General features: G+C 32.1%; 1 protein-coding gene and 1 pseudogene across 3 annotated transcripts in view; both read right to left on the bottom strand.

Moving 5' to 3' along the window:
- Positions 1–26,826, bottom strand: part of EPHA6 (EPH receptor A6) — a 929,004-nt gene that overhangs the window by 755,435 nt on the left and 146,743 nt on the right. The gene's annotated exons all lie outside the window — the stretch shown is intronic.
- LOC123940967 lies at positions 6,537–6,703 on the bottom strand (annotated as a pseudogene).

The raw sequence follows: 26,826 nt of genomic DNA on the forward strand, positions 1-26,826 counted from the left end.
TTTACCAAAAATGAATTAAAAAGGAGGGAGGTGCTGGGAATACTAATAACAAGTATTAAACAGAACCAATCCTAACATCCAAGACTTAAGTGGAAATTCTTCACATACAAAAACTGATTATCTTCTGCCTCCTTGGAAAATATGCAATACTAAATACCTTAAATACTACCTGTATGGACACTGAAAAACCATGAAGAGTATGAATAAATAGCAAGTCTTTTCACATGTATGAATGAAACTCAATAAATATAAGGAAACCTGAATAAATTTAACAGATACAGCAAGTCCATGGATAAAAACAGTATTGTAAAGATACATATAATCCATCTTTTGAAGGTCACCTTGTCAGCACATATCAAATTTAAATTTTATACCCTTTGATATAGTATGTCTAGCTTTAGAAATATGCTATAGAAATACAAGAATGTTCACTGAAAATTACTGCTATTAGTGAAAAATTAGAGACTAATGAAATAATCTACAATAGGTCAATGGGTAAATTATGGTTGATCTATACTTTACATAGAGTTGTTAATATAGCTCATTAATCATTCAAATCATTCAATAATTCATTCAATAAATATCTATTAAGAACCTGCTATGTGACAGATAGTATTCTATTTAGGACACATACCAGTGAAAATGTGAGACAAACTCTCCACTTTCACAGAATATTTATTAGGTGATAGCTTGTTTTAAAGAAAATTAAGAAGAGGGGTGCCTGGGTGGCTCAGTGGGTTAAAGCCTCTGCCTTTGGCTTGGGTCATGATCCCGGGGTCCTGGGTCCTGGGATCGAGCCCCGCATCGGGCTCTCTGCTCTGCAGGGATCCTGCTTCCCCCCTCCCCTCTCTCTGCCTGCTTCTCAGCCTCCTTGTGATCTCTGTCTGTCAAATAAATAAATAAATAAATAAATTTTTTAAAAAATAGAGAAAATTAAGAATGAAATATCACTGGCAAAAAGTGCTTCAGAGAAAAATAAGGTAAAGTAAGGTAAGGAACCTGTGAGTGAACAAGACAGGTGTTCTTTTATAGAGATAATGAAGTGATATTTGAAACTTAACTGAGGGGGCAAGACTAGAAGAAAAATGGGGGAAGAGCATTAATGGAAGAGGAAATAGATCAAAGGGCACAAGTTGGGAACAAGTATACTTATTTGAGAAACAGCAAGGGGCCAGTGGTGACTAGAATTCAGTGTGTAAGGCAAGAGGTAAGAAATGAGTTCAAAGAGATAGCTGAGAAGAAAGATCACTAAGACTCAAGCAGGCTATAGTGAGGATTTTGACTTTTGCTCTTAATAAGATTTCAGATGACTGGAAGGTTTTGTCACAAGGAATGATGAGATCTGGCTTATATATTAAGTGGGTCATTCTTGTTGTTATCTGGATAATAGGCTGCAGAAGGCAAGCAAGAGAGGGACATCAGTTAATATGCTATTAAAATAGTTCAAGTGAGAGGAGATAGTGTCTAGACTAAAATAGTAGCAGTAAATGTAATGATACTAGATATATTTTAAGGCTGACCTGATAAGACTTGCTAATGATTTGGATATGGGGTTGGGTATAAGAGAAAGAAGAAATGGCAAGTATGAGATAGGTCAGTACACGCTAGTATACAAGGTTGTCTATGATGTATTATCAAGTGAGATCAAAGAAATCTTCATAAAATTTGTAGAACTAGATCATTTTTATTTTTGTAATGACCTGGAAACATAGATATTAATAAGGGAAATTTTCAACTTTTTAATTGTGGGCCTGCTCCTGGGTTCCTAGGGAAGCTATACTTTAAAATTTAGCAAGGTCAAAATGAGTGCATGAAACCTCAAACCATGGACTCTATTTCTGCCCCAAGTATACACTGCTTAAAGAAAGTAATCAAAAGGAGCATTCTGAACAGAAAAGATAAGAAAAAGTAAGAAACTTTCCTGGCTCCCATAAGATTAAAGTCATAGAGCCCCTCATATACTTAGAAACTTAAGATAAGGTCTCAACTTTCTGAAAAGTTTATTGTCTAATAATTTGTAACTTTTTATATAAAAAATGTACATGACCTTACACAAAATGTTCCCTTACTGGAGCACTCTCTTATTTGTGAAAACTGTGTATCATGGGCAGCTGTCCTGATTTGGGCTGGAATAAATCTCTCTCTCTCATTCTTTTAATTCTGAAAAGTTTGTTCATTTTGTGTCAACAATACAAAGTTTTAATTAGTAGTTAACTCTAAGGAAGTAACAAACTTCCTTTAAGAGAGAAAGTAGGAGCTAAACACTTCACATTCTACTTCCTGGACTTTGCTATTATTTGAGTATTTTGTTGCTAACATGTATAATTTCTGTAAGAAATACAAATACAGGGGTGCCTGGGTGGTTCAGTTGCTTAAGCATCTGCCTTTGGCTCAGGTCATGATCTCCAGGTCCCAGGATGGAGCTCCCCATCCAGCTTCTTGCTCAGTGGGGAATCTGCTTCTCTCTCTCTGTTTCTCTCTCTTCCTCTGCTCCTCCCACCTGCTCATGTTCTCTCTCTCTCTCTCTCAAATAAATAAATAAAATTTTAGAAAATACAAATACAAAAGTGGAAAAATACATATATGATTACATTTAAATATAAAGCTTCTATATTTTGAAGATACCACAAAGTGACAAGACAAATTATAAACTTTAAATACTACAACATATGCAAGTAATAAATATGTGTAGAATACATATTCAAACATATATAATGAGCTCTCAAAAATCAACAAGAAAAAGAAAACAAAATGAAAAAAGGAGCAAAATACTTGAACAAGAAAGGAAAAAGGAAGGGCTAATAAATATGAAAAGAAGCTCACTCTCACAAATGAACAGGAAATGCAAGTTAAAAACAACCTGAAATTAATTTTTTACATCCACTAGCCTGGTAAAAGTTAAATAGTCCAAAATTAATTATTATCATTGTGATAGGAAAACATAAATTTGTGTATAAAAATATGAATAGGAACTCAGATCCATTGCTGGTAAAATGTAAATTAATAGAGACACTTTATGAAATACTGCATTATAAAATAAAGTTGTAAATATGTAAATAAAAATAAAACAATTTAAAAACTGTTTCTGTAGTGGAAGAAAGGAGAGATGATAACATGAGTCTTTAAATTAGAGGTGACTATAGCTTTGATAATTCACTTGTAATGTTCAATAACATAAAACTAAATGATTTAAAAATCAACTTTTCAACACATAGTGATTAAAACATTTGAAATGTAAATCTTGTACTTTATTTTTCAATGATATAAATACTAAATTGAGTTTCCAAATGAAATTTCTCATTTAAAAAACATCTGGTTGGCATACAACAAATCATGGCAAACCTAAGTTACAAGGGATGGTGAAAATACAGGCTATGGAAAAATGCAGAAAATCCTGACTTTAAATACTTACCCTGATACTAAATAGAAAATAAGTTTAGAAAACATATACTTCTTATTACAGTAAGTCAGTAACCTATCCTAACTCCAGAATCTGGGTTATACAACTTTCATTAGCCTTGGTCATATATGAGTTAGCTACTCGTTCAATTTGTCCAGATATGCAATTCAGAAAATACAGGGTAAGTGAAGACTATTTAATTTTAGGGAACCCATCAGCTCTGGGGTTCCCTACTGGACAACACAAGTCTGTACTCTTGGGGCAGATGGTAAATATGGAATCACAGAATATATTTAGGGCTATTCTATTAATCCAAGGGAATGATGATGGTATCATAGACTAGAGTGGTTACAGTAACAGTTTTAAAAGGAAATGAAGCAACAGATTCTTAATGGCAGAAAACAAATTGATGGTTACCAGAAGGGATATAGGTTGGGGGATGGGTTAAATAGGTGATGCAGATAAACAAGTGTACTTGTTATGATGAGTACCGGGTACTATAAGGAAATGCTAAATCACTATATTAAACACCTGAAACTAGTATTACACTGTATGTTAACTAGAACTTAAACAAAAAATTGAATACATAAAAAGTTTATTTTAAAAGAAAAAAATTCTGTATATATTTTTAAAGGAAAGCCACAGAAATTTGCTGTTGAACCCATTATAAACTTTGAAGAAAGAGTGAAGAAAAAAAAATACCTCCAAGTTTTTTTCTAGAGTTACTAGAATACTGGGATCTCATTTTTATGAAACAGTGATTACTGTGGAAGGAACAGGTTGAGGTGGGTTAATAAGGAGTTTCAGATTTGGATATGTTATATAAGATGTCCGATAGACATCAAAGTTGAGCAGGTAGAATTCTGGATGTACAAGTCTGAGTTCACAGCAGAAATCTAGGCTGGAATATATATTCAGGATTCAGTTAATATAAAATATTGAGGTTGAATAAAACCCTATAGAGAGTAAATGGCAATATAGAATCAAATTACTGATCCTTGGAGAAATCAACCAAGAAAACAGAAAAGGTTAAGAAAAGAACCAAAACTGAGTGATTTTATGGAAACCAACTGATATAATTATTTCAAAAAAGAGGTAGCTATTATATATGATTAATGCTGTTGATAACTCAAATAAGAGGATGGTTGAAAATTGACTTCTGAATTTGACAATGTGACCATATGATCTTGAGTTGGGTTGTTTTGGAAGAACAGCTGGACAAAAGCGGAATTGTTCTGTGAGTAAAGATGGGGAATACAGACAGTTCTTGCATGGAGAAGTAATGAAGTCAAGATACAGATAATTTTTCAAGGAAATTTTTTTAGAGAAATGTGTAGTACCGAAGAAGGATGAACATATGGCAGCGTATTTATATGCTTTTGTATATAATACAATTGATGATGCATTAGATTAACACTATTAATATTAGAGAATATGTATCATGAATTGTATAATTTACCTTTCTTACATTTCAATGATAATTTCCAAAATCTCCACTTTTGTTATCGCTTTTACTTTCATTTAATAGTTAATTTTTACAGTTTGTTCCTCAGTAAAATATAGGCTGCTAGTCCATCATTCCTCTACAATTTTTAATATGATGTGTGTATGCATACATACATGTTTGTATCTATATCTATAGACACACATATAGGTATATTCACATAAAGATCTACTATGAGACAAATGAGAGGTTTGAACTAAATTATCTCTTACTCCCTAGACCCTTTTTAAAAGATTATACTGCTTTCCTACAGTTTCTTCAGAGATTTGCTTCATTTATTGGGAGCAGTTATTTATAGAACTATTGCTCAACTTCACCGGTCACTGTGAACTCCTAAATTTGATCTATTTATGACCCTTTCTTCTTGACTGAAAAAAATATGTTTACCACTTTAATTAAAATTATTTGTTAACAGGATTAATGACATTGTTTTTTCTCTATCTCATTCTGTGAGAAAACTTTGTTCTTGGTCCATTTTTATCTTAACAATTGTTGCCTCTCTTCAGTTTTGCCGATCCATACTGTATAGAATTTAGAGTAGCTAAATTTGTCAACTGTGCTCTCATTTATAAAATATAAAGAACCCCATGTTATTCCTTACTTTAGGGTTATGTTTATTATTGCTTATTTTATTTAGACTGGTGACGAATCTCATTGACGTTTATTCAGTGCAAGGTGAAAAAGTTAGAATTTTTTAAAAAAGGATTTGGACCACTGTTAAAGTCTGTCCAAATTAGCAATGTGTTAGGCTATTAAGAAAAGACAGTAGCCACACATGTTTCCAGGCAGATGGATTTGTAAATGCTTCTGAAATTAATAAATACAAAGTGTTAGGAACCACTAGTCTATTCCATTTATAAAGCATATTTTTGGCCAAGTTTTTGTTTTGTTTTGTTTTGTTTTGTTGTTGTTGTTTTAGTGAGGGAAGGAAAAAAGAGGAGAGGGGGAGAGAGAGAATCTTAAGCAGGCTCCACGCCTAGCCCAATGTGGAGCCTGATCTCATGTGAGATCATGACCTGAGTCAAATCAAGTCAGACAACTTAACCAACTGATCCATACAGGTGTCCCACAGAGTATTTTTTTTAAATGTCTAGCTTTATACATTTAGTTCTATCAACAGATTTCCTATGTAATTAATATTTTAAAATTAGTTTATCAAACTATATAGGAGACAGAAACAATGATACATTGAGACACCATCACTTCTATCAAGGAGTTTACAACTGAACACTATGGAAAGAAGAATAAGATCAACAAAACACACTTCCTGAAATATTAATTGTAATATAAGGCAAATGTGATAAAGGCTATAAACTGAATGTAGATTTTTCTATGAAAAACGTGGTGAGAGAATTATAAACAATTAGAAAGATGTCTTAAACTTTTGAAGTGTCACGCTTGAATTAAGCAGACCTGTGAATATGTATCATTATAACATTAGTTCTGATACACATGCAAATATAATTCCTACGTTTTGTGCCTTATCATTTCAGAATTAAACTGTCAGTTGTAACTATTGCTTTTCTTATATCTTTTATTTAACAATTAACTTCATTTATTATGTTTCCACAGTTAAATAATGTTTTTCATTCTTCATTTACACATCTTTTGATTATTGCTGTGACTAGGTCTTTTAAAAGCATCATTCCTGGAGAGACTCACCAGGTTGATGGGTGGGAGTAGATGGAGCAAGCTACTATTCCACCTCCCTGTTCCAAAAATCCATTTATATCCTATCAGATATTAAGCTGATAAGAACAGAGACTACATTTGATTTAGCCAAAAGGCCAAGAAGCAATTGACTATGTTTAAAAAAAAAAAAATCAGTTACAATTACAACATGCAACCTCTATTCATGGAATTACTATCATCCTTCTTTATGGCAATGCATTTCAATAATCTGAGTGGAGATTCATTATATTTCAAGATATGAAAAATCTAAAATTTAGATTTTGAGTTAGTCTTAAAAAAATTCTCTTTTAAGGTTGTTTTGCCAAATCACTGACCTGTCTCTCCAGAGTCCTCCCAGGTATGAAGAATTAACAACATAATATGGATATTTAATTACTTTTAAACTTTCACTTAGAATCAAGAGCAATAACAAACATAGAGTTTGAGTTATAGAAAAAAGAGCATATAGAGACTACCTACTTCCATTTACGTAGTATATACAGAAGGGCTTGAAAAAGTTGATACACATCTTTATAATCATTTAACTTCAAACTCTATTATAATGGATTAAGCTTGATATTTTTATAGTATGTACAACATAGTGCCATGATGTTTTTAATTAGTGAATTTTGCATGCTTTAAAACAATCAAATTTCAAAAATATTTTTGAGAAGTCAGATGTTTGTTACAGATTTCTCCCCCCTCAAATAACAATTAAGAGATAAATGTTAAATTCAAAATAAAAGTATAGACTTTTTCATGTACTTAACTCTGGGGTCTAAAAAGACAAAGTTCCATAGAAAAAAAAACTTTCTACTTAAAAATATATGTAATTAAGGAATATGTTGTTTTCCTAGAAACTTTTCCAACCTGGCTCCTATGGAGCTGCAGCATGTACATCCAGAGGAGAAGTAACATCAGGGTCTGGTGAGGTGGTCTCTTCAGTGCCTTCTTGAATTTTCCCCCCTTTTAGCAGTGTTGAAAATAGGTCTGGAAAAGCATAGGAAAGCTATATCAAATTTTCCTTAGGAGGTTTTTTCCCATACTGTTTTAGCAACTTTGCATAGTGAAGGTGTTATATGGTATGACATACGTATTCATTTTCACTAATGAGTCCTCCCATGTAAAATTAACAGTATCCTCAAGAAAAATATATTACCATGTGTTAATTCAAATCAGGCTATATTGGAAAATATGCTTGTGTGAGTCAGATCAGAAGCATCCTCAGAACTACACAAACATGAAAATGCTTTCCAAGGAAAATTGAACTATTTAGGAGAGTATCCTTTATACAAAATGAAATATGATGATTTAGGACAATATGTTTTTTGATATGATATTCTTATAAGCTAGATTTTTAAAAATATTTAAATATTATATGTTCATATACAGTCCAGAAAATTGAAATGAATTATTTAATAAGTATAATAAGAATTATTTCCATGTGTACTAATAAACATTCTAACATATGTATGTCACATATATATGAAATAGTTATACATTTGTTTTTACCAAAAATAAAAATATCACTACATTTCTAATCTTGAATGAAAAATAAAAGACTGTATGTTGGCAGATATACATCATCTTTAATATGTTGAAATGATCAGCATAATTACTTACAACATGAGAAATATATTTTGATTTGATTTTCCCCAGTACTGACTAGTTGACATGTAGTAAAAATATTGATGATTTAGTTATAGTTGCTTTCTAAAATCCATAAAAGTGTTGTTTATGTATTATCTTCTGGTTTAGTGAAAATGAATGTAGTAATAAATATTTAAAGAAGAAAGGTTGCTAAAACAGTAACCATTAATCTAAATACTCAGTGTTGCCGGATTAATCTTTACAAGGCTTGGATGGATATTAGAGAACCAGTACCAGAATGTCTGTAGTACAGCTGAATTTATGGTTATACTCTACAGTTGAATTACAATTGAGTTTATAGTGCTAGAATATTAAAAAAAATAATGAAGAAGAATTTTATAGTACTAGGAGCAAAGTTAATGTATAAAGTTATCATATTTAAAAGACCTTTTCTTCTATCCCATGTTTTCTTATTTAAGCTAGATAGTCCTTTAGGAAAAAGACATTTGAATTATCTGATTGCTTTATGGTCTTTAATTTGTTAACACTTATTTCAATGCCATTTGCCTTCCCAATTTCTCATTCTTAAATTTACAACTTTATCTAAACCTCACTAATACTTGAAAGCACTATAAAATAATGGAAATGCTATAAATTAATTTTTACAAATATGCTTATGCCCACTTACCATATAATTATGACATATACATACAGTGAAATTATAGTTACACGATATGTAGTTTGCTAAATGAAACAAAAAATCAGTAGAAATGTCCATTTCTGCTTGATATATTTTGCCAGATTTTTTAGAAATCTGTATTTGGTTATTTCAAAACCACAGTTAAAAACTGATTCTCAAAAAAATGATAATTGGGGCGCCTGGGTGGCTCAGTGGGTTAAAGCCTCTGCCTTTGGCTCAGGTCATGATCTCAGGGTCCTGGGATCGAGCCCCGCATGGGGCTCTCTGCTCAGCAGGGAGCCTGCTTCTCCCTCTCTCTCTGTCTGCCTCTGCCTACTTGTGATCTCTGTCTGTCAAATAAATAAATAAAATCTTTTAAAAAAATGATAATTTACAGTTCAGATAAAAAACAAATATGTTATTAATTTCTTTAATAATAATGGCAAAATAAAATTAGAATTGATATTTAAGAATAAGCTCTAAAAACAAAAATGAAGACCAAAGCTTCAAGGAAGGAAAATCTGGTGGAAATTAATTCTGACCTCTGTGATTTAAATTTAAGTTAAAAATCAAAATAGTCTAGTCAGTCAGAGAGAGATATTCTATTTACAAACAACTCTCTTTGTGGTTTAAATATATGCAAATGTATTTCTCTCTGAGGAAAAAAAGACTCATAAACCTGTGAAACTGAGGGGGTGCCTGGGTGGCTCAGTGGTTAAAGCCTCTGCCTTTGGCTCAGGTCATGATCTCAGGGTCCTGGGATCAAGCCCCACCAGGACTTTCTGCTCAGCAGGGAGCCTGCTTCCCCCTCTCCTTCTATGCCTGCCTCTCTGCCTACTTGAGTTCTGTCAAATAAATAAATAAAATCTTAAAAAAAAAAAAAAAAAAACCTTTGAAACTGAAAAGTGTGTTTAGTGACAGCTTGCTGTGACCAAAACCCTAATAAATAGAAGGTGCATTTCTTCAAGATCATCTGAAACATAACCAAATGAAATCCTTACAAGATAGCTAGAAAAATAAGAGTTCACCATAGTTTCCAAGAGTTCATAAAGTATTCAATATTAAATATATCTTTTAAAGATGAAGGTATCAAAGTTAAAACATACAATAATAGTAAAATCAGTTTCATTTTCACAAATTTCTGGCCAACAGGTTGTCACTTTATATAAGCAAGCAGAATTCTAAATTGAAAAGAGCAAACTATGAAAGAAAAATTATGAATCAGGGAAAATTTGCTGAACAAAATCACAGCCTAAGAGAAAACTTTTCAAAGGTATAACAAATAAGCTAGGCATATTATAGATGTTAAGCAGTAAAAACTTCATTTTCCATAACTTAGTAATGAAATATGGGTTCACAAGCCACAGGTGCTATAACAGGAGAAAAATGGCAAATTCTTTTTGTCTCCTTGGAATATTATTACAGCAAATAATTAGACAGACACCACACACACACACGCACACACACACACTAGTTGATAATAGCTAAATTTTAAATATTAAATATCAAATTATTTGGGAGATGTAAGGTCGTACCTTATAAAAGAGGGAGTGTAAACTACAACTTAAAGAAAAAAGATGACATTTTCTAAGTATAGGGATCCTCAAAATATGAAGGTGAGTTAGCAAATAAAGCAAAAGAAAGGTAGCAAGCATTAATTACAAACACCATTATTTACCATCTCCATTATAGGATCAACAAAGATTAATACCGCTATTTAGTTTTTAAATAAAAGGTTTTAAAGTTCCCTGTCAGTGTCTAATTAGCTTACAGAGCAATAAAGAATAAATAGAAGACAACTGGTAAGGTTACCTATGGACTGAGGCCAACCTGAATTTATTTATTTTTTTTAAAGATTTTTATTTCTTCATTTGAGGAGGGCGAGAAAGAGAAAGAGAGAGAGAGAATGAGAGAGAGAGAGAGAGAGAGAGAGAACACAAGCGCACAAGCAGGAGAGACAGAGGGAGAGGAAGAAGCAGACTCCCCACTAAGCTGGGAGCCTGAGAGGGGGCTCGATGCCAGGACCCTGAGATCATGACCTAAGCCGAAGGGAGACACTTAACCATCTGAGCCACCCAGGCACCCCCAACCTGAATTTAATAAAGACACACAAAATAATTTTGCATAGCAGCAGGTAGAAATGAGAAAACTATAATAACAAAACAATTCCTCAGTAAAACGAATTTTGGGAAGCCCAAGAATCAAATTTAAATGTTGTGTGCATGCTTGCGTTGGATTATTTATTTTTATATTTAAAAATATTTCAGTCTTTAAAATGCTATTTTAACTTCAGAGTGCCTACCAGGAATTGTATATTCTATGCTTCCATTTTTTGTGAAACATTTCATGTGACATTTCTTTCCAGTGTACACTTTAGATAATATTGGCCTGCAGTGAAAAATATAATATATGGCAGTGGAAGAGACTTATGGTAGAAAAAGTTTTCTATTGAGTTGTCATTGCAAATACTGGAAGTCCCTCAGTAAATTTCTAAATCTAACTCAATGGACAGATTATAATTTTAGTAAAGGGTAAGGGTAAGAGATTATAAAAGTGCTTGCTGGTTTTGAGATGCTTTCAGGTGTACACATAGTTAAGTACTTAAGCCTAAGGTATGAAAGTTTATTAATCTATCCCCACCTTTTGTCCTCATTAAGGTACTGCTGATAGGGTACAGCAATATCCCTGGAACCCTGGAAACTTCTATTCTAAATATACCATCCTAGAATGATAACTCCAGTGAACTTTGGGTAAACTCATTTTCTGGCTTAAAAATAAAGCAAAAAATATTCTAAGATTAAAACTTCCAAGATTAAATCTTGTTTTCTTGTGTAGCATGATATTAAAGATACCTAAAACAGTATAGAAAAGAAGAAATTAAAGATATATATGTTAATTCATATATATGAGTATATGTGAATATCTACATATAATATTGGCAGAAGGTAAAATATTATTTACTGTATTTCCTATGCTGTGCTTTTTTATCTGTGTGACTTTTGTTTTGTAACTGAAAGTTTGTACCCCTTAATTTCCTTCATCTAAATTCCACCTGCCAGCCCACCCTTCCCCTCTAGCAACCAGGAGTTTGTTTTCTGTACTTAAGAGTCTGGGGTTTTTGTCTGTTTCTCCTTTTATTTGTTTTATTTTTTATATTCCACATATAAATGAAATCATATGGCATTTGTCTTTCTCTGACTTATTTCTCTTAGCACAGTACCCTCTAAGTCCACACATGTTATAACAAATGGCAAGATCCCATTCTTTTTATTGGCTGAGTAATATTCCATTGTTTGTATGTATATATGTCATATACGTATGTATATATACACATATATACACATGATATTTTAAATATCTTTGTACAATAGTCTATCTATTCTTTGTACAATAGTCTATCTATTCTATCTATTCTATCAATCTATCACAGACACTTCTTATTCTTCCATATATGGCTGCTATAAATAATGCTGCAGTAAACATAAGTGTGTATGTATCTTTTCAATTTAGTGTTTTTGTTTTCTTTGGTAAATACCCAGCAGTGGAATTACTGGACCATATGGCATGACAAGATGGCAAGTAGGAGAATGGGGATCTCAAAAATAGGCCTCATAAGAGTCACAAAATAAACTTTCAAAGACAGATAAAATTTCATGGGTCCATGATTTTAAATGTTACTATCAGATATGAGGTTAGAAAGACTTGAAAAAAACTACAAGTGGGTATTTTCAGCCTCTGATATCAGGTAGCCTAGCTTATAATGAACTGTCTTCTGCTAAAAAAAGAATAAACTCTGGAGAGAGAAGTGGAAGAGACTTAAGGGAGGCAGAAACTAAAGAAGATGAGATCCTTGAAAGAACAGGATTAGACTGGCACTGTGTCAGATTTTAGGCACCCCATACATACTGAGGGCATCCTCCATCTCTAGTATAAGGGGTGGAACAGGTGGAAGGAGTTAGAAAGAGCTCAAATAGAAAGATGCAGTTATTGAAGCTCTTTGGAGGAATCAGAAGTTGGACTTCTGGTTTTCAGAGCAGCTGGAAATTGGAGCTAGGGTTGTGACTGTGGAGAGTCAAAGAAGGGGGAGTCCAAAGCTGCACATATATACCACTCTAACTGCCCCTGTTCCAAGCAAGGCTAAAAACAGCCCAGAGGAAAACAGAAAGTCTTGAAAGAGCTTAGTAGAGATTTTAGCAGCTGTCTACCCCAAGAGAGGTGAATTCACAGTTAAGTCTCAACAAATTTAGACTTTGAAAATATTCTGGCTTTCCTTGTTGAATAAGGGACTGTCTCTACAACTATGTGCAAAACCATTAATAGACTGAAGTAGCCCTAACAAAGCCTAAAACCATGCCTCTGAAAAAACAATGTGATCTGTGAGTAATTTAAACTGCATGCTAGAAGAAAATTCAAAAGTTTTCAGAAGAAAATTGTAATACCCAGAGTCCCTAAAATATATCATCCATAATGTCCAGTGAGTGTACAAGAAGACTTATTAAACATGTGAAAAACAAGGAAATGAGGCCCAGTATCAAGAGAAAAATCTGTCAATTGAAATAAACAGACTAACCAGACAGCAACTAAGAAGAAATTATGGAATTGAACAAATGCAGTATCTGAATTAAAAAATCCATTAGTTGAGATTAAAAACATATTGGACAAAATTAAAAAAAAAAAAAGAATCAGTGAAATGCCTGTTAATAGATATAATCCACACTGAAGTACACAGAGAAAAGAAAGATTGAAAAGAAGAAAAGTGACTACAACATCAATAATCTGAGAACCAGTTTTGGAGTCCCAGACAGAAAAGACAGAGAGACTGGGGCAGAAATATCTGAGAAAATTATGACAAATATTTCTAAGTGTCATCACAAAGAAACCCATACATTCAGGAAGCTCAGCAAACTTCAAGCAGGATAAATAAAAACAATTGGTTATTTTTTAAATTATGAACTTGGGAGGTTTTAATTATAGGCATCATTTGTTTGCTAGAAATCCAAACTGAAAACAGATACATAAATCATTTTACAAATGGTTACAAAAGTACTAAACTTGTTGGAAGTGTAGCTTGTTGCTAAATTAACGAGAACATTAAATTCCAAAAAATATACAAAATGCAGTAAAGACTTGAGTATAAAATCTGAAACCATAAAACTCCCTGAAGAAAACATAGGCAGTAAGTTGACATCAGCTTTAGCAATATTTTTTTTGAACTTGTCTCCTCAGGCAAGGATAACAAAAGCTAAAATAAACAAATGGGATTATATCAAATTAAAAAGCTTTTGCACAGCAAAAGAGACTTTCAACAAAATGAAAAGGCAATCTACTGAATGGGAGATGTCTTCAAATTTTATATCCAGTAAGAGGTTAAAATATATAAAGAACTAATATAATAAGAGGTTAAAATATATAAAATATATAAAGAACTTATACAATTCAACACCAAAACAAAACAAAACAAAAAAATCTCCAAAACAGAAAAACAAATGAGCAGATTAAAAAATGGGCAGAGAACTTGAATACATATTTTTCCAAAGAAGATATACAGATGGCCAACAGGTACATGAAAAGATGCTCAACACCACTAATCATCAGAGAAATGAAAATCAAAGCCACAATGAGATATCACTTCACACCTGTCAAATTGGCTATCATCAAAAAGACAAAAACTAAGAATGCGGGCAATACTGTGGAAAAAAGGGAACCCTTGTACACCATGCATGGCAACGTAAGTTAGTGCAGTCATTTTGGAAAACAGTGTGGAGGTTCGTGAAAAAATTAAAAATAGATCTACCATATGATAAATTCCACTTCTGAGTACTTATCTGAAGAAAGTCAAATACTAATTTGAAGAGATATATGCACTCCTATGTTCACTGCAACATGATTGACAATAGCCGAGATACAGAAAAACCCTAAGTGTCTATCGATGGCTAAGTGGACAAAGAAGATATGGCATAAATGTATAATGGAATATAGCTCAGTCATAAATAGGAATGAAATTTTGCCATTTGCAACAACATTAATGGATGGAGAGAGCATATCCTTAAGCAAAATAAGTCAGAGAAAGACAATTATCATATGAGCTCTCTTATATGTAGAATCTAAAAAACAAAACAAAACAAAACAGAAACAAACAGCATAGAGAATATAGTCAATTATATTGTAGTAACTTTGTATGGTGATGGGTGGTTAACTAGAGTTACCATGGGGATCATTCTGTGATATGAAAAAATATCATATCACTATATTGTACACTTGAAACTAATATAATACTGCATGCCAGTTAAACTTCAATTAAAAAAATTCTAGAAAATATTAGAGGTTTGAGTTACTTAGAAGGGTAGGTCACTGAATTAAAAATTATAATCTTAAAAGTACTTCTTGTAAAGTCAAATATTATAATTGACCAAGTAATGTTAATGAACTGGCTTTTTTTTTTCTTTTCGAACATTTTTTTTAAGTAAATGTTTTATATATCATTGTTGGCATTATGCCACTATTCTTTCAGAACCGGTTGTAGATAATCATATTTTTTTCTTGATGTGGCAGAGTAGGATGAAGTAGGAATCTGCTCATATAATGAAATATTTAGCTATTGATCTTTAAAATTGTATGAATTTTGCATTGTATTGTATGAAGTACTAAAGTTCTAAGTTCAGTTTGAACTAAAGTTCAAAAGACACACACGAGAAACATCTAAAAAAGTTAGGACCATAGAGAAGTTCTGAAAGTTAGTAAAAGTTATGATCAGTTTACAATTTACAAATTATAAATTACAAATTTTCAATTCACAGAAAAAATCAATGATCAATTTCAATGACCAACTAGCAAGCAAAACTGTTGCAGATCAAAATATCTTTAGCCTATTAAACAGGCTTATAAAATAATACACAATATTAATGCTATATGTTAAGTTCCAAAAAAAACAAACAAGGTGTTAGGTCGTATCACTGACAAGTTTATAAAATGATAAAGGTGAACTCACTATATAAATGGCATTTTCAAATGTAGACTATCCATATTTGCATTACTGAAGAAATGTTACAGCAGGATTTCATACATTTTTTTTAATTATTAGCTTTGGTGAAGCAGACTCATATGGTGTTATGGAAATATAATTATTTATTTCATGCTCATTCTATGCCAAATGATTTGGGGGCATTTGGTATAGTTGTGAGCAAAACACAGAAAAATCTTTGCACTTGTACAACTTAATTCTAGCAGTTATTGGTATCAAAACCCTTATAATTTCGAAGATTGTTTGGATGTAACAAAAGGTGTTTTTAAGGCTTACTGAGGAAAATATTTTAAATCATTGTTGATCCTTATGGAATTCAAGCAGTTGATTCCAGAGCCTTATTTTGCAAAAGTTCTTTCCTTGGAAAAATCAGTTGCATAAATTCTGCTGCTTCAAGAAAACCAAACTACTGGACAAGGTCTGTTTCTGAAGTGTGTGTGTGTGTGTGTGTGTGTGTGTGTGTGATGTATAAAGGAAAATGCCATAATATTTAGGTATTTGTAAAAATATTAACAAGTAATATGATTTTATGTAAAAATATTAAACTTGTTTGTTTCCTACATTAAAATATTATTTCAGATCCTATTTCTTGATTGTTATAAAAATTTTGTCACAAAACACTAATAAAAAAGCCATTTCTTACAAAGAATGGCAACTGGAGTCACCTGGGTGGCTCAGCTGGTAGTTGGTTAAGCATCCAACTCCTGATTTTGTCTCAGGGTCTTGAGATTGAGCCTTTCATCAGGTTCCACAAAGAGGCCTAGTGGACACCTAGCATGGAGCTTGCTTGGAATTTTCTCTCTCCCTCTCTCTCTGCCCCTCCCTGCTTCTCGCTCTCTCTCTTAAAAAAAAAAAAAAAGACAACTGTTTTCTGGTCATTTCCCTTTGTACAAGATGATCATCACAGTATTATTTGTGATATCGCAAAATAGAAACAAATATCTATACTCCCTTGTTTGACTCAGCAATCCACGATTAGTTGTTTCACATATTTAACTTTCCTCCAATTTCAATTTAAAATTTATAGTCATAAACACTTTATCCCTATAATATCACATTAAATTCTACTCTTCCAAAAAACTTCCATGTCCTAAATATACTTGTACTGTTATAATGATCGGTGTCTTGATCCTGAATCTTTTCTGTTTTCCCTCTTTTGGGAAGGTGCTAATGAACCTGTAGAATTATAAGCAAATTACATATTAACATAACTAATTTCAATTGGAAAAATTTTAAAAAGAAAGTAGAGCTAGTGGAATTCTAAGAAGCTGTACTATTTGATATCTAGGTATCTGTCTGTGGCAGAGTGTGGATTCTAAAAGTATGAAAATATTTAAATTAGGATTTTTGATGTCTTTAGCTAAAGAAATTTAATAATAGTGAGTAACAAAGGAATGTCTTCAACTTTTGAAACCTGAAGATCCAATAATTAAATATATCATTAGTAGAAGGAGATATACTAAGGCAATTTAATTTCCTTCTAAATACAGCAGATTAAACCTATTAAATATTTATCATTTTTTCATTATTTCTAATTCATGTGGTTTAAGTAATGTGAAATATGTTAAATACTAGGAAAAAGGTTTTCTTTTTATAGACTTCTGATACAGTAATAAAATGCAAAATGTAGGTTATATAATTAATGTACATAATATAATAGTTTTTAAAATATTTTATTTGGAAAAATTTTTCCCAAAATACAAAAGGTACAGGAGGATATAAAGTAGGATGAGGTTCATTACTTAGATTTAATTACAGATAGCATTTTTTTATCATTTTAATTTTTTGAAAATTTCAGACATCGTAACATTTAAATTATAAATACTTTAGCCAGCCTCTTTTAAAGATATATTTTCCTACATAACCATCATACTATTATGCTTAATAAAAGTCACATTGAGTCTTTAATGTTATCTACAGAGATAGCCTACTTTCAAATTTACTGACATATCCAATACATGTCTACATCTTGCATTTAATTATGGCTCTATTTTTTAATCTGAAAAAATTTGCCACCCCAAATATTTTATGTAATAATTTTAATATCCTTTGACATTATATGATGAATTAAATATTCCATTAAGTTTTGAAAAACTGACATTTTTCTAATACTATCATTCCCTTTTTATTTAGTTGGAGGCAATTTTCTGTAATGAAAAGCTGTCCTTCATAAACTGAAACTATTTGGTTATCCAGAAATACAGTTGTTACAAGAAAATGAGCATAAATGCTTAATTCTTTTTTTAATCACATATTTTCAGAGTAAGGATTTGGCATAATAGTTATCAAATAAGAAGACTTTTTTTTCTGTTTTCTTTCTCACATCAAAGTAGACTGATGGATTTTAATATACTTAATATGTTTCAAATAACTTGTCATTATTCCTTTTAATGCTTAAATTTTCATAATCTTGACCAACAGAGCTCCATTAACCTGATTTCTATGTTATCACAAATATACACACAGTGCATTAACAGTTATGACTTTCCAATAAATTTCAAAATCACCTCTGTAAATTAATTTATTTAGTTCTTTAGTTATCATAATTACAGAGCTTTACAAAGGCATTGAGAGAATAGTCAGGGCCAGTTCATTAAAATCATGAATATTTTACATAGGATAAAAGTAACATTCATAAAAATATATGATTATAGAAATAATACATTAAATTTCTCTGGATATTTTGAAGCTTACAAAATTTAACCAAACATATATGTACTTGAAAAAATGTTTTTACATGAAAAAAGCACGTAAAATGATTTTATATAGTTAACTAATATGTTTCTGTTTATGTATGATCTGGAAAAAGAAAAATAAGTGTTTACTGAGTTTCAATTATCACATAATTTTAATCACTTTTATAGAGTAACATTCTCACTGTAGTGCTAATCACAAAGAAAATTACAGTCACATATAACACTGTCACCAGTGAGTTTTTACTATGTATATTTTTCTGTTTCTCTAAAGTTATATGTATAATTGTTAACTTTAAAGTAAAACATAATCCACACAAATTACAGTGTTGTTGGATATTGTATCAGAATTAACTTCTTTTTCTTATAAAGATAATAGTCTTAAAGAATTCTGGACAAAAGATGGCTACAGTTAAAGCTGTTTTATAATCCATAAAGTCTTGAATTAAGTAAAACTTTCTTTCTCTTAAAGTTCACATAAATTAGTACTTCAAATTCTGATCAAAATTGAAGCAAACAATTTTTATACTACAATTTAAGTTTTAACTATTTCAATTTCCATTACAGGGAACAAAAATTTTATTTAAGTTGAAGCCATTTTATGGAGCTATTTTTTTTTTTTAAAGAGAGGTCTTCCTGAAAGCACAAATATATGCATTTTTTATATTTTAAAATTTATGTGCATATTAAATTTATATGCATACTAAAATATCATATAACATATACACAAGCAATCATAAAGTAAACCATACAGAAAGTCTTCCTGAAAGATCTCTGGAATTGGGGCGCCTGGGTGGCTCAATGGGTTAAGCCGCTGCCTTCAGCTCAGGTCATGATCTCAAGGTTCTGGGATTGAGCCCCTCATTGGGCTCTCTGCTCAGTGGAGAGCCTGCTTCCCTCTCTCTCTGCCTGCCTGCCTCTCTGACTACTTGTGATCTCTCTCTGTCAAATAAGTGAATAAAATCTTAAAAAAAAAAATCTCTGGAATAATTAAATTGCAAAAGAAATGTCTACATATAAACACAAGGATAGTTTATCTAGATGGAAATGTGTTTGGTTTGTTTGTCTTTGTGAATATAACTTAGTTGATCAAGAGAAACTGAAAAACTCCTGAAGAACAGGTTTTTGGCACTAAATAGATATTTACTAAGTATATTGTGAATTGAATGAATGAATAAATGGAAGCATGTTTTCATTTTGTTTAATATTTTCTGTTACTTTCTCTATAGTATAGTGTAATGAAAGGGACTCTTGAATTTATGACAGGCGGATGAAAATTATATCCTTAAGTCCTGTGCATTTTTCTATCTCTTAATCACTTTTTTCCACCAATTAATTTGATCTTAATTTAAATTTAAACTTAAATTTAAATTTAAGTTTACACATCTTTTGTCATAGGAAAACATGTCACTTATTGATAAAGAACATTTATGCAACACAAAACTATTATGGCAATTTTTTTTACTATTTTCTTCCACCAACCATTTATTATGATGAGAAGCAGAAGATAAAATCAACTTCTGTTGCCTTTTCCCTTGTCTCCTTATCTTAATTTGTAATGCAAGTATTTTGAGTAGTCTTTAAGAAAGCTTTGCTTACTTCTAGGTCATGTATTCTCCTGTTGTTTTTGTTTCCTAGCAGCTTTATGGTTTTAGCTGTTACACACGCTACTAGTTAAAAATTTATTTTTTAATGAATATTTAAATCAAATAAGTGGGTAATCACCAAAGGAGAGCTTTACAAATTACAGATTTAGACTCAGAGACATACTATGATTTGTATGCATGCTTTCTCCTCTTCTATAAAGTAGGATAATATTAAGACAACACAGAATAAAGGGGAAAAATCCACAATGTACTTATTAACACAAAAAGCTTGCAGCAAAGTGATTTGTCAAATGAAGAAAAATTAAGAAAAGTATTATTAGAGATGGACATATAGTTCTATTTTGGCCAAAGGCATAGGCCTTTACATCTATGAGACTTTAAATAGTATCCAATACCTAAAAGTTATTATAGGCAATTAAAAACCCTGCCTCGGTAGACTGAAAAAAGATAGTTTCTCTTATTGAAACAGACATAAATATAAAAAATTCCCTAAAGCTAAATTAAATGAAGTGCCTAAATGAATCATTTTTAAGAGACAACATAACATTCCTTTGTAGATAATATTAATGAACTTTTGTGGATTTGTATGGAATCTATTATCCTGTCACAAACCTTAATTGAATTCTTCTTAAATCTTCTTTTATTATGTATTTTACATATAGATGTGTAAATTTAATGCTTGTTCTCAAGCCTGACTCTATGAGCTTTTGTTATTCCCAAAAAGAGTCTCCAAGTTTGAAATTCATGATCCTTCATATTTCTCCTGGTTTACACAGTAGTATTCTAATGGATTACTTAATTATTTGCTGTTGATATTAATGCAAGAAATAAAACATGTCCTTAAACCCTGCAAAGAATAGATATTTTTTCAAATACAGTTATTAAAAATGGCCATATTCTATTATTGCCCATATCTTATTTATGAATAATGTGGCAGAATGAAAAGGGATAACATAGATTTTTGTTTTATGCTAACTATTAAATTTCCCATCTGATATTAAGAAATTGTGACACAGAAGTTTTATTAAAGTAATATTTCCTTATTTATGTATTTGATTTATTTAAAAAGTTTAAGAACACTTTAAATTCATTATGTAGTATTATAATTAAAGAAACTTTCTCTGCCAATAGATTTTTCTTCCAATAGAAATTTTTCTTCCAATAGAAATTTATTAGTCAGAAACTTAATTATATAAGAATATGACATAAAATAATGTATCAAAAGTAATATACTATGTTTTCCAATCACTACAATTGCTTTTGGTCATCCCTCACATATAAGCTAGAATCTAAACATTTAAAAAAAATCAAATAAGAAATATTACTGAGTAACTTGCTATATAATTTGAATAAAGACTATATAACAGATTGAAATAAACGATTTCTAAAAATGCTATTTTTTTCTGAAAGTTCCATTTCATAAAATCAAGACAACTTATGCCTTACTCTATAAATTATTCAATTATTTTTTTAAGATTTCAAAGTAGTTAACTAGTTTTCCACCTTTCCTACCGCACATTGCATAAAATTCCAGCGTTTCAGTGATGGAATAATAAGTAATTTAAAAGTTTTACAGTCATAAATATTGTTTCCTAGTAGAGTAGAAATAATATCCCATGAAAGAATCCTGTTCATTTGCTTTATAAGCTCAAGCATTAACCTTCTTAATGGGAACCTGTACAAAATATTATTTCAAAATTTCTTTCAAAACAGTTCCAAGAACATGTTTCGAATGACTTATTTCTAGATTCCATAAATAGACCCCATCTGATATCTAATTTCTATAAATTAGTGTAATATGTTCCTTTGTTTTTATACACATTTCAATCCATGTTTGTTATCATGAAATGTCTATTTATTTTTACTAAAAGGACATGAAATCCAAATATGAATTATTTAAAATATGATTAAAACACAATTTCAAAAAGCCTTATAAAGTAAGCTCCCAAAATATAAACTCATACTGTATATGACTTTTGATACATTTCCTACTTGTATCTCTTTGCTATCTTGCACATTGCCTTTCATCACTGAATGAGCAAAGAAATTTTAGCCATTAGGCAATGCTTTTATATATTAACTATCCCTTTATATGTTAACTATCCATTAAATATGTATATATTTTGTGTATATTAACTATCTGTTTTATATATGATATGGTTGTGCCTTGAAACCTTAAATGTAATGAGTTTTAACTGAAATCTTTGAAAGAATACTTTTTCATGTTTTAATAACAGTAGACTACAAATATTTAGTATTTAAATTTAAAATACAATTTTATCATTTTGAAAAGTATACCAGTTGTTATTTTTCCTTTAAACCTATTTTAACCTCTAGTATGTATGCAAATTTAGTAATAATTATCTATAACTCATAATCTTTTTTGTGCTCCAATCTTTATGCACTGCAAATCTCAATTATGACTGGATCATCAAAATAATTTAGTGGGTCATGACTACCAAGAAGGGGGCAAAGAAAAGAGGACAGTAGATGGAGACAGGGGGAGGGATAGGAGGAGAGACTAGAAAAAGTAAAATAGAAAGTAGTATGAATAAGTATTATTTTTATGACTTTCTAAAATACTGGGTTGCAATGTAAAAATTACACTGTCTATGGCAAGAAACTTTGAAAGATACCATATAGGAGAGGATCAAAGGAGTCCTATTGGAAATAATTCTTTTTTTTTTTTTTAAAGATTTATTTATTTATTTATTTGACAGAGAGAAATCACAAGAGAGGCAGGCAGAGAGAGAGGAAGGGAAGCAGGCTCTCTGCCGAGCAGAGAGCCTGATGCGGGACTCGATCCCAGGACCCTGAGATCATGACCTGAGCTGAAGGCAGCGGCTTAACCCACTGAGCCACCCAGGCGCACGGAAATAATTCTTTAGCTATAATTATAAAACTGAAGACTTAATAGCACTATAGATATTCACAAATACTAAATCTTCCACACTTTTGAAGATTACAAGGTATGAGGTTGTGCAAGTTAATTAATAAGACATACTGATTTCTCACTTTGCAAATTTTATTTCATTATTGGGTTCTTGCAATTCGAAGGGGGTATTCTTACATCTTCTGATTGTCCAATATTTTGAACTCTTTGACCTCCTGATTCTGGAGACCTATAATAATAATGGTCTCCTCAGATAGTAATAAGTCTTTTAATCAAAAGACAGTCTTTTATGCATTCTGTCATGTTAGACCCAACATAATTTCTACCATTCCATTTTTCTATGGCCCCTTCAAGACTACTTCATCCATTTTCTTCCCCTTCAGAGCTTTAGTAAGCACAGCAGGATATTTATTAGCCTATCAAGTAATACCAATAATAATACTATGCTACTATTACCAAATGCAGTAAGATGATACAAGGAAAAGCCTACAAGAGGACTTCAGCTACTCTCTGCACTTCAATTAAGAGAATCATCAATAATGGTTTTTATTCTGCTCACCTCTACAGAGATCAAAATCACCATTTCTATCTCCAGTTAGACACCTGTTTAAAAAGACCAATGTGGACTGGTTCCCTAAAGTTCTGTTCTCAAACTCCTAAATCAAAAGGCAATTTAATTATGCATTTTAGGCAACCCTGGGACTAAGAAGTTCAATATACCCACATCATTCTTTTACCTAGCCACAAACATAAATAGGTCTATTCTGCTTTTCTCTTTCTATAGGACTTGAATATTTTATAACCTTTTTAAGGACTCAATTTTCAACATGTTTTTAAATTTTTTATTTATTATTATTTTATTTTGATAAACATATAATGTATTTTTATTCCCAGGGGTACAGGTCTGTGAATCGCCAAGTTTACACACTTCACTGCACTCACCATAGCACATACCCTCCCCAATGTCCATAACCCCCCTCCCCCTCTTCCAACCCCACCTCCCCCCAGCAGCCCCCAGTTTGTTTTGTGAGATTAAGAGTCACTTATTGTTTGTCTCCCTCCCAATCCCATCTTGTTTCATTTATTCTTCTCCTATCGCCCTAACCCCCCATGTTGCCTCTCCACGTCCTCATATCAGGGAGATAATATGACAGTTGTCGTTCTCTGATTGACTTATTTCACCAAGTATGATACCCTCTAGTTCCATCCACGCCGTCGCAAATGGCAAGATTTCATTTCTTTTGATGGCTGCATAGTATTCCATTGTGTATATATACCACCTCTTCTTTATCCATTCATCTGTTGATGGACATCTAGGTTCTTTCCATAGTTTGGCTATTGTAGACATTGCTGCTATAAACATTCAGGTGCACATGCCCCTTCGGACCACTACGTTTGTATCTTTATGGTAAATACAAAGTAGTGCAATTGCTGGGTCATAGGGTAGTTCTATTTTCAACATTTTGAGGAACCTCCATGCTGTTTTCCAGAGTGGTTGCACCAGCTTGCATTCCCACCAACAGTGGAGGAGGGTTCCCCTTTCTCTGCATCCTCGCCAGCATCTGTCATTTCCTGACTTGTTAATTTTAGCCATTCTGACTGGTGTGAGGTGATATCTCATTGTGGTTTTGATTTGTATTTCCCTGATAACGAGTGACGTGGAACACTTTTTCATGTGTCTGTTGGCCATCTGGATGTCTTCTTTGCAGAAATGTCTGTTCATGTCCTCTGCCCATTTCTTGATTGGATTACTTGTTCTTTGGGTGTTGAGTTTGCTAAGTTCCTTATAGATTTTGGATACTAGCCCTTTATCTGATACGTCATTTGCAAATATCTTCCCCATTCTGTCAGGTGTCTTTTGGTTTTCTTAACTGTTTCCTTTGCTGTGCAAAAGCTTTTGATCTTGATGAAATCCCAATAGTTCATTTTTGCCCTTGCTTTCCTTGCTTTTGGCAATGTTCCTAGGAAGATGTTGCTGCGGCTGAGGTCGAAGAGGTTGCTGCCTGTGTTTTCCTCAAGGATCTTGATGGATTCCTTTCTCACACTGAAGTCGTTCATACATTTTGAGTCTATTTTCATGTGTGGTGTAAGGAAACAGTCCAATTTCATTTTTCTGTATGTGGCTGTCCAATTTTCCCAACACCATTTATTGAAGAGGCTGTCTTTTTTCCATTGGACATTCTTTTGTGCTTTGTCGAAGATTAGTTGACCATAGAGTTGAGGGTCTATTTCTGGGCTCTCTATTCTGTTCCTGTTCCGTTGATCTATGTGTCTGTTTTTGTGCCAGTACCATGCTGTCTTGATGATGACAGCTTTGTAATAGAGCTTGAAGTCCGGAATTGTGATGCCACCAACTTTGGCTTTCTTTTTCAATATTCTTTTGGCTATTCGAGGTCTTTTCTGGTTCCACATAAATTTTAGGATGATTTGTTCCATTTCTTTGAAAAAAATGGATGGTATTTTAATAGGGATTGCATTAAATGTGTAGATTGCTTGAGGTAGCAAGGACATTTTCACAATATTTATTCTTCCAATCCAAGAGCATGGAACATTTTTCCATTTCTTTGTGTCTTCCTCAATTTCTTTCATGAGTGCTTTATAGTTTTCTGCATATAGATTCTTAGCCTCTTTGGTTAGGTTTATTCCTAGGTATCTTATAGTTTTGGGTGCAATTGTTAATGGGATTGACTCCTTAATTTCTCTTTCTTCTGTCTTGTTGTTGGTGTACAGAAATGCAACTGATTTCTGTGCATTGATTTTATATCCTGACACTTTACTGAATTCCTGGACAAGTTCTAGCAGTTTTGGAGTGGAGTCTTTTGGGTTTTCCACATATAGTATCATATCATCTGCGAAGAGATGATTTGCTGATTTGGATGCCTTTAATTTCTTTTTGTTGTCTGATTGCTGAGGCTAGGACTTTTAGTACTATGTTGAATAGCAGTGGTGATAATGGACATCCCTGCCGTGTTCCTGACCTTAGCGGAAAAGCTTTCAGTTTTTCTCCATTGAGAATGATATTTGTGGTGGGTTTTTCATAGATGACTTGGATGATATTGATGTATGTGCCCTCTATCCCTACACTTTGAAGAGTTTTGATCAGGAAGGGATGCTGTACTTTGTCAAATGCTTTTTCAGCATCTATTGAGAGTATCATATGGTTCTTGTTCTTTCTTTTATTAATGTGTTCTATCACATTGATTGATTTGCAGATGTTGAACCAACCCTGTAGCCCTGGAATAAATCCCACTTGATCGTGGTGAATAATCCTTTTAATGTACTGTTGAATCCTATTGGCTAGTATTTTGGTGAGAATTTTTGCATCTGTGGTCATCAAGGATATTGGTCTGTAGTTCTCTTTTTTGGTGGGATCCTTGTCTGGTTTTGGGATCAAGGTGATGCTGGCCTCATAAAATGAGTTTGGAAGTTTTCCTTCCATTTCTATTTTTTGGAACAGTTTCAGGAGAATAGGAATGAATTCTTCTTTAAATGTTTGGTAGAATTCCCCTGGGAAGCCGTCAGGCACTGGGCTTTTGTTTGTTTGGAGATTTTGGTTTTTTTTTTTGTTTGTTTGTTTGTTTGGAGATATTTGATGACTGTTTCAATCTCCTTACTGGTTATGGGCTTGTTCAGGTTTTCTATTTGTTCCTGGCTCAGTTGTGGTAGTTTATATGTCTCTAGGAATGCATCCATTTCTTCCAGATTGTCAAATTTGTTGGCTAGAGTTGCTCATAGTATGTTCTTATAATTGCCTGTATTTCTTTGGTG

This window comes from Meles meles, chromosome 4 (assembly GCF_922984935.1).
Source record: "Meles meles chromosome 4, mMelMel3.1 paternal haplotype, whole genome shotgun sequence".
NCBI classification, from domain to species: Eukaryota; Metazoa; Chordata; class Mammalia; order Carnivora; family Mustelidae; genus Meles; species Meles meles.